Here is a 6222-nt window from a genome sequence, read left to right as displayed (position 1 = left end):
ATTCAATAAAAAAGCCTTTAAGCTTGGGTGTGTTAAGTTCGTGAAGAATCACAACTACCTAGAAGCCCACACAATACTTTTAATTCTTTAGTTAAAAAAAATTATATACTTTAAATTCTTAATTTAAATTTTAGGCCATTGGCATAATTTTATCCCAAGTTCACACGTGTTCTATTCGCCAGGTCATTTACTTAAAATTTTGACGCATTAATTCTGTCCCATGAGCCATACAAAATCGATCTCAGCCGTTGGATATGAAAACCCTAACTTCAATCCAATCCTCCTTTACTTCTTCCATTTAAAGCAGAGGCTCAGCTTGGTGCAATGGCGCCAAAATTCACTGCTAGCCCTTAAGAGAATAGGGAGAGAGAGAGAGAAGAGAGGGAAGTTGATTCATGTTGTGGTCCAGGGCCAGCCCAGGGCTGGCCGAAGGCGACCAAGGCGGTCGCCTTGGGCCTCAGATTTTAGAGGGCCTCACATTTTGAGGCCCATAGGGGATGGATAAAAAATAAAAATAATAAAATAAAAATAAGTTAAGGCAAGTTTCAGATGACACAATCTGCTTCGACACTCCGCAGGGCGCAGCCTCCGCTATCGCCTCAGGTGACAGGGTATGTTCATCCCCTCTCTCTCTCTTCTCTTTTCTTCTCTTCTCTCTCCTTTTGCATGAATCGATCTTTTATATATGTTTCTTTCTTTCGTTCATCTCATCATTTGATTGATCTAACTTTGGTTCGTTTGATTCGGGCCTTCTAATAGTGAAAAGTAGCTAGGGTTTTGTGTGTGTGATGGCTATCAAAAGCTGAATGAATATATTATGGTTCTCTTAGTATTTTAATAAATGTGTGCCTTTCTACACGTGTCTTTCATGGCGATCGAGTCCATAATCTATGGCAGGTACTTTTTTTTTTTTTCCTAAGTCCACTCCAATCTCACGACTGCAGCAGCCATACCCTTTTTCCTCATAATTTTTTGCATTTTCACATTCAATCCCACAAAAATTAAGGATCCCTTCTAGTGGGTTGAGGTAATAATTAACTTTTTCGATCTCTAAATTATGCTCATAATTAAAAGTGCCAAATTAAGGGTATTTTTATTTTTATATGAATACATACCACCATTATTGATGTTATTTGAAGTTGGCTCTGCTAGAATTTCAGTTAATAATACTGTCAAAGCACTTGCCATCAGAATGGACAAACACATGGAAATCAAGAGCAGGCTTTAACAAAACAAAAGTTAATGGTTTTTTCAATTAATTTGCACAGGTCTTCTACAGCAATGATCAATCAATCACTGCGGGTTATTGGCTCCCAAAAAACACACAACAAAGTGTAGTGTAGTTAATATATGTGGCCTCCACTATATATGATAGTGGGGGCCACATATAACCTAAAAGTCCCACTACTTCTTCAGTACTACAAGTTCAGCCTCCTATAGATATATATATATATATATATAGTCACCTCATCTCTACATATTTTTGTCATCTATAATCATTAAATTTTAGTAGCTATATAAACAATGAATGTAAAAGAAGCTGCAGTTTTCTGTTCTCTAGTAAACTGTTCTCTTCATTTTATATTTTGTGCCTGTGAAAATTTCGCACTCTTTAATTGACAAATTTATTGTTATTAGTTAGCTGTCTTATCACATTGCACATGCGCACAATTATTTATTGATGGTAATAAAAATTTATAGTTATTAGTTAGTTGTTTTAAGCACACAACACATGCGCACAATTTTTTATTGGTGGTGATAGATTTATACTTATTAGTTAGTTGTCTTATGGACAATGTACAGGCGCACAATTATTTGTTGGTGGTGATAAATTTATAGTTATTAGTTGTCTTTTGCACAATACACGGGCACAATTGTATTAGCTATAGAATTTGAAAACATCATGTTAAAATTTCACACTCTTATAATTCTTTTTTGCGCGTGTGAAACTCAAGGCATCACATTTGAAAGTTTGCCTAGGGCCTCTCAAAATATTTGGAATCTCAGGGCCGGCCCTGTTGTGGTCTCACTCAGGAGGAGGAGGAAAGATAGAGATTTTCTTAGTTCGGAAGCGGAAGCTGTAAGAAATCTTAGCCTCCATTTCTAGGTTTGTGTTGTTTTTGTTGCTGATCTGAATACGCAATGTGGTTTCAACCCGTATCGATGTGAATCGATCTATCTGGTGCTTAGGTTAGATTTGGGGTTTCTATTTTTGGTGTTTGAATTTTGGGATTTCGGTTTCTTGTTTTGTCATGTGTGGTTGAAATTTGGGGCTCTCTCAACACCATCTTTATGCAACATTGGGTTTTTCTAATTCTGTTAATTTTTTTAGTGTGTGGCCTTAAAAATGAGGGCTTTGTCCCATTTTCTGAACTATTTGATATATTTTGGCTCTGGCTTATTTTCTTATATGTTTGTGATTTTGCAGCTTCTCTTGATTTTTGGTGTTTTGAATGCCCTTTCTTGTTCTCATTTTGATTGTTCCTTATATCATATGCTATTATTGTTAGGTGCTTGTGGATCCTGCTCCTGTTTTTTAGTTTTAATATCATCAGTTATATACTAGTTAGTCATTGAAACCTTTTTTTTTTTTTTTAGTATTTATTTATTTATTTAAAGTCAAACTTTGACGTCTATCTGAAATTTAAGTTTGCTAATCTGAAATTTAAGGTGAAGCAGTAAGGAAGGAACGCAGGGCATGGAAAGGAAAACCCTAACCTCAATCCTCGTGTAAGGTGAAGAAAGAAGGAAGAGGGTGCAGGGGCAAGGAGGAGAAGAGAATCTCTCTTCACTGTCTAACTGTTACGGTTAGGGTGGTGGCGGTTCTGAGCCTCTAAGAGTCATGCCTCCTCAATCATTAGGTAGCTAACTCCTCCTATTCTTCTTCTTTTTAGTAGATTCCTAATTGAAATCTGTAAGTCTTTGCCGATATGTAATACTTCCTTTAATCATTTTGAACTCGATTCAAGTTTATTGATTTCATATTCTTATAGTTTCTGTTATTATTATTGCTATTCTCTTTTTATGAAAGAAAAACTTCTGATTGTTATTAAAGTCCAGTTTCCATCTCTCCACAAAGTTTCTGAGGTGTTTGAATTATGTCCCTTTAATATAGGTTTACTCCAGGGAAAGAGCTCACTGAAACGAGTGGAATCGGAAAATAGTAAGTTTGTTGTTTATGACTCATGATGTATTAGAAAAATATCATATTGCTTTGGTTCAAGATTTTGTTTTTCTTTTATTACTTCTTAGGTTTTCTATCTTAATTGAAGTAAAAAAAATTACGCTCTTATTATGAGATGGTCTTTAATACTTATGACATATTATGATTTAATTTTAATAGTGATAAAATGGATATATTTTTATTTATTTATTTATTTATTTCATGCTACTGGAATATGGTCCCTTGGAGCACCCTATAAAGTGCAGTTTTGAACTCTTTTTTCTTTTTATCAATTCAATTTTCTCAAGACACAACATTTATGGAGAGAGAAAATAAACTTAAAAGACATATTTATTTCATATTTAAGTGATCGGTTATATGCTGAAGTGATCGGTCACATCATATACAGTTTGTCATTTCAAAAATGCTATTTGATCGGTTATATTGAGCATCTGTTCGGTCAGTTCAAGTGACAAAAGTTCATAGTTTGTATGATGAATAAAATGCATTTTGAGCATTAAACCAAAGTGCTATAATTTATTTGCCTTACATTTAATCTACCCTCACCATTTCTAAGCTACCCTTGTGGATGGAAAAGAGGCTTTCCATTTGTCATCCCTTCTTTGATAAGTCCATGCCTTTGTTCTTTATTTTTGCTTGTGCTCTTTCTTAACTGCATCTCAAATGGAGATATGTTAAAAGTACTTATTATCTTTGTTTGTTATCATCAAAACAGTAAGAGGTGGTCATTTGTGCCATCAATTATCTTTTCCCTCTCTATTGCACGCTGAATATAATGTAACTTTGTATCGCTAAAGATATCTTGAATAACATTACATCACGTACTAAAGAAAAGGGTTACATTACTTCTCATCCATACTCTAGATTACTAATGCCCAGCTGCAAGGGTCAAATTGCAGTCATTTATTGCTTTCATTCCCGAAAACAGATTCCATACTAAATTTTGTTTTGGTGCTAGTTCTGAAAAATAAGACACAAGTACATAATGGAAGCATATTGTTCACAGCTTGAAATGGTGTCAAAGATTTAAATTAGTTTGATTATATTTTATCATGTTTAGCAATAGCTTCCCTCTTCAAGGGATTTTTAATAACATTCCTATTTTTGTACCTGATACTTTAAAATAATCAAGGAAGATTTTGGCTTGATGTGATTAAAATATTTTATATATTCGTTGCTATATTTTTGCCTTGAATGATGTTTTTATATTATGCCTCCTTAGGAATCGTTCATCACGCCGTGTTTGGTCATTACATCAGAACATGTATGTTTCCAAACTTCAACGCAATTGTAAGTTCAACATCTTTTTGTGATTTTCTTTCTTTAGCCCTGGCATAATTCCCGATTTGTGTTTGATCATTAAATGGCAGACTTCGTCAAGATTTTACAATTGGTTCTATGAACAAGGGTTGAACAAAAGTTTAAGAAAAGAAGGGTTGTTGCAGTATGGTAATGTTGATTTGGCTAAGCCTTCCCAATTCAAATACATTACTAATACATTACTGTTATTGACTTTATGTGGATGCACAGTAGAGTCCCTCAAGGCAAAAGAGGTACGATGTATTTGAATATGCTTAAGGAATGTATTCACGTTTTGGACAAATCTATTAGGTCAACGCTGAAAAACCCCGTGGTAGTTTTAATTTGGATAGCTCCACCCAAGGGATGGTACAAGCTGAATATTGAAGTCTTTTGTAAATAAAGAGACTGATGGTACCATAAGAGGGAGTGCGGGAGGAGTCCTCCGAAATCATTTAGGACTTGTTACAATAGTGCATTTGATTTCTATTCCAAATCTAGCTTCTAGAAATGAAGTATGATTAGTTGGCATTTGTCATGTCGCAACATGGCACGTACGTGGAGAATATAATATTGGAGGGTTCTGATAAGAATGTTATTGAAGTGCTAAGGCGTAACAAGCATGTACCACTGGAGTATTCCCAACTTTATAGGTTAGATTTCAATTATTTATGCTTTAAAATTATTTATACTTTAAATTTAAATTTAAGTTTTCACTTTTGTGTAAAAATTATTGTTATGCAGGGATATTTTTGATTTGCTAGCCCTATTCAACAAGTATATAATAGAGTTCGTATATCCGACGGGAAACGAAGTTGCCAATTGAATGGCATATTCAGTTATACAACCGAAAGTCGATTTAGAATATGATAAACGGTATGATCAACAACTCAAAGATGATGATATTCAGAAGAGAGTACGATTTCATGAGCCTGGTTATTGCCTAGAAAGATTGCAAGTTGTCGATGACCCTGAGAGTCTCGCAACCATGTATGAAAATCGCTACTTGGAGATGACCATTGGGAGTTTATTGACATGATTTAATTGTTTGTATAAAATCTCTAGAGTACGATTCTTCTATTTTCTTCCAACACTGTGTAAGTGCAATTCTATAGTGCATCAAATTTGTGCACCATTCTCTACAAGAAAACGGTCTTTACACCTTTTGTATATTTTTTGACAAAAATGACTTACAGCAGAGACCTAAATACTCGTATAGATCGTGATTGTTGTATTATCTTCTTGTTGGTAATAATCTTTATCTTTTCTAACTTGTGCCTTCTAGATTAATCAAACTTGTATGGATTGAGAAAGAGTGGCATTTACCATATACAAATTATAACAAGTTTTCATTACTTGGGAATTGGCGGACAAAAACTCAAAACCAGTCTAATGTGACCAAAGAAAAGTTGGACTGTTGAAAGTGCATTTTGATGATTGTTGCAATATTTAACATGATTATTGTGCTAGTGTTTTTTTTAGGTTTGTAAAGTAAACACACACTTTTTTGTCCACGTCGGGACTCGAACCCCTCCCCTCTTTTTTGAAGACTGTGCTAGTGTTGTATACACAGTTAGAGTTCAAGAATCTATGCAGAACGAGAGTGTATGTAGCGCAAACATTCAATTTTCAATTTGGGTAAATTGCACTCACACTTTCGGGTTGTTAAAGTCTGGTAAATACAATTTAGGTACTTTTTGAACAATGACTCTTTTTTAGTTTGCTAAATTGAACAATGA

At 34.4% G+C, this 6222-nt stretch overlaps 1 long non-coding RNA gene across 9 annotated transcripts; it reads left to right on the top strand.

The window, feature by feature from the left end:
• Nucleotides 1–372: 372 nt before the first annotated feature.
• On the top strand, nt 373–5754 carry LOC132283326 (uncharacterized). 9 transcript variants are annotated; one of them, XR_009471999.1, is made up of 7 exons: nt 373–611; nt 1956–2107; nt 2671–2861; nt 3116–3163; nt 4407–4474; nt 4555–5136; nt 5228–5754. It is a non-coding gene; the product is annotated as an uncharacterized LOC132283326 (long non-coding RNA). The 9 variants fall into 9 exon arrangements; XR_009472002.1 differs by having other exon boundaries at nt 377–611; nt 2680–2861; nt 4407–4448; XR_009472003.1 differs by having other exon boundaries at nt 378–611; nt 1956–2080; nt 2680–2861; nt 4407–4448.
• Nucleotides 5755–6222: the final 468 nt, after the last annotated feature.

Source organism: Cornus florida, unplaced genomic scaffold, assembly GCF_030987335.1.
Source record: "Cornus florida cultivar Cherokee Brave unplaced genomic scaffold, ASM3098733v1 CherokeeBrave_3.0.0_Hap2_Chr11, whole genome shotgun sequence".
NCBI classification, from domain to species: Eukaryota; Viridiplantae; Streptophyta; class Magnoliopsida; order Cornales; family Cornaceae; genus Cornus; species Cornus florida.
This window is presented reverse-complemented; position numbering and strand designations above follow the sequence as displayed.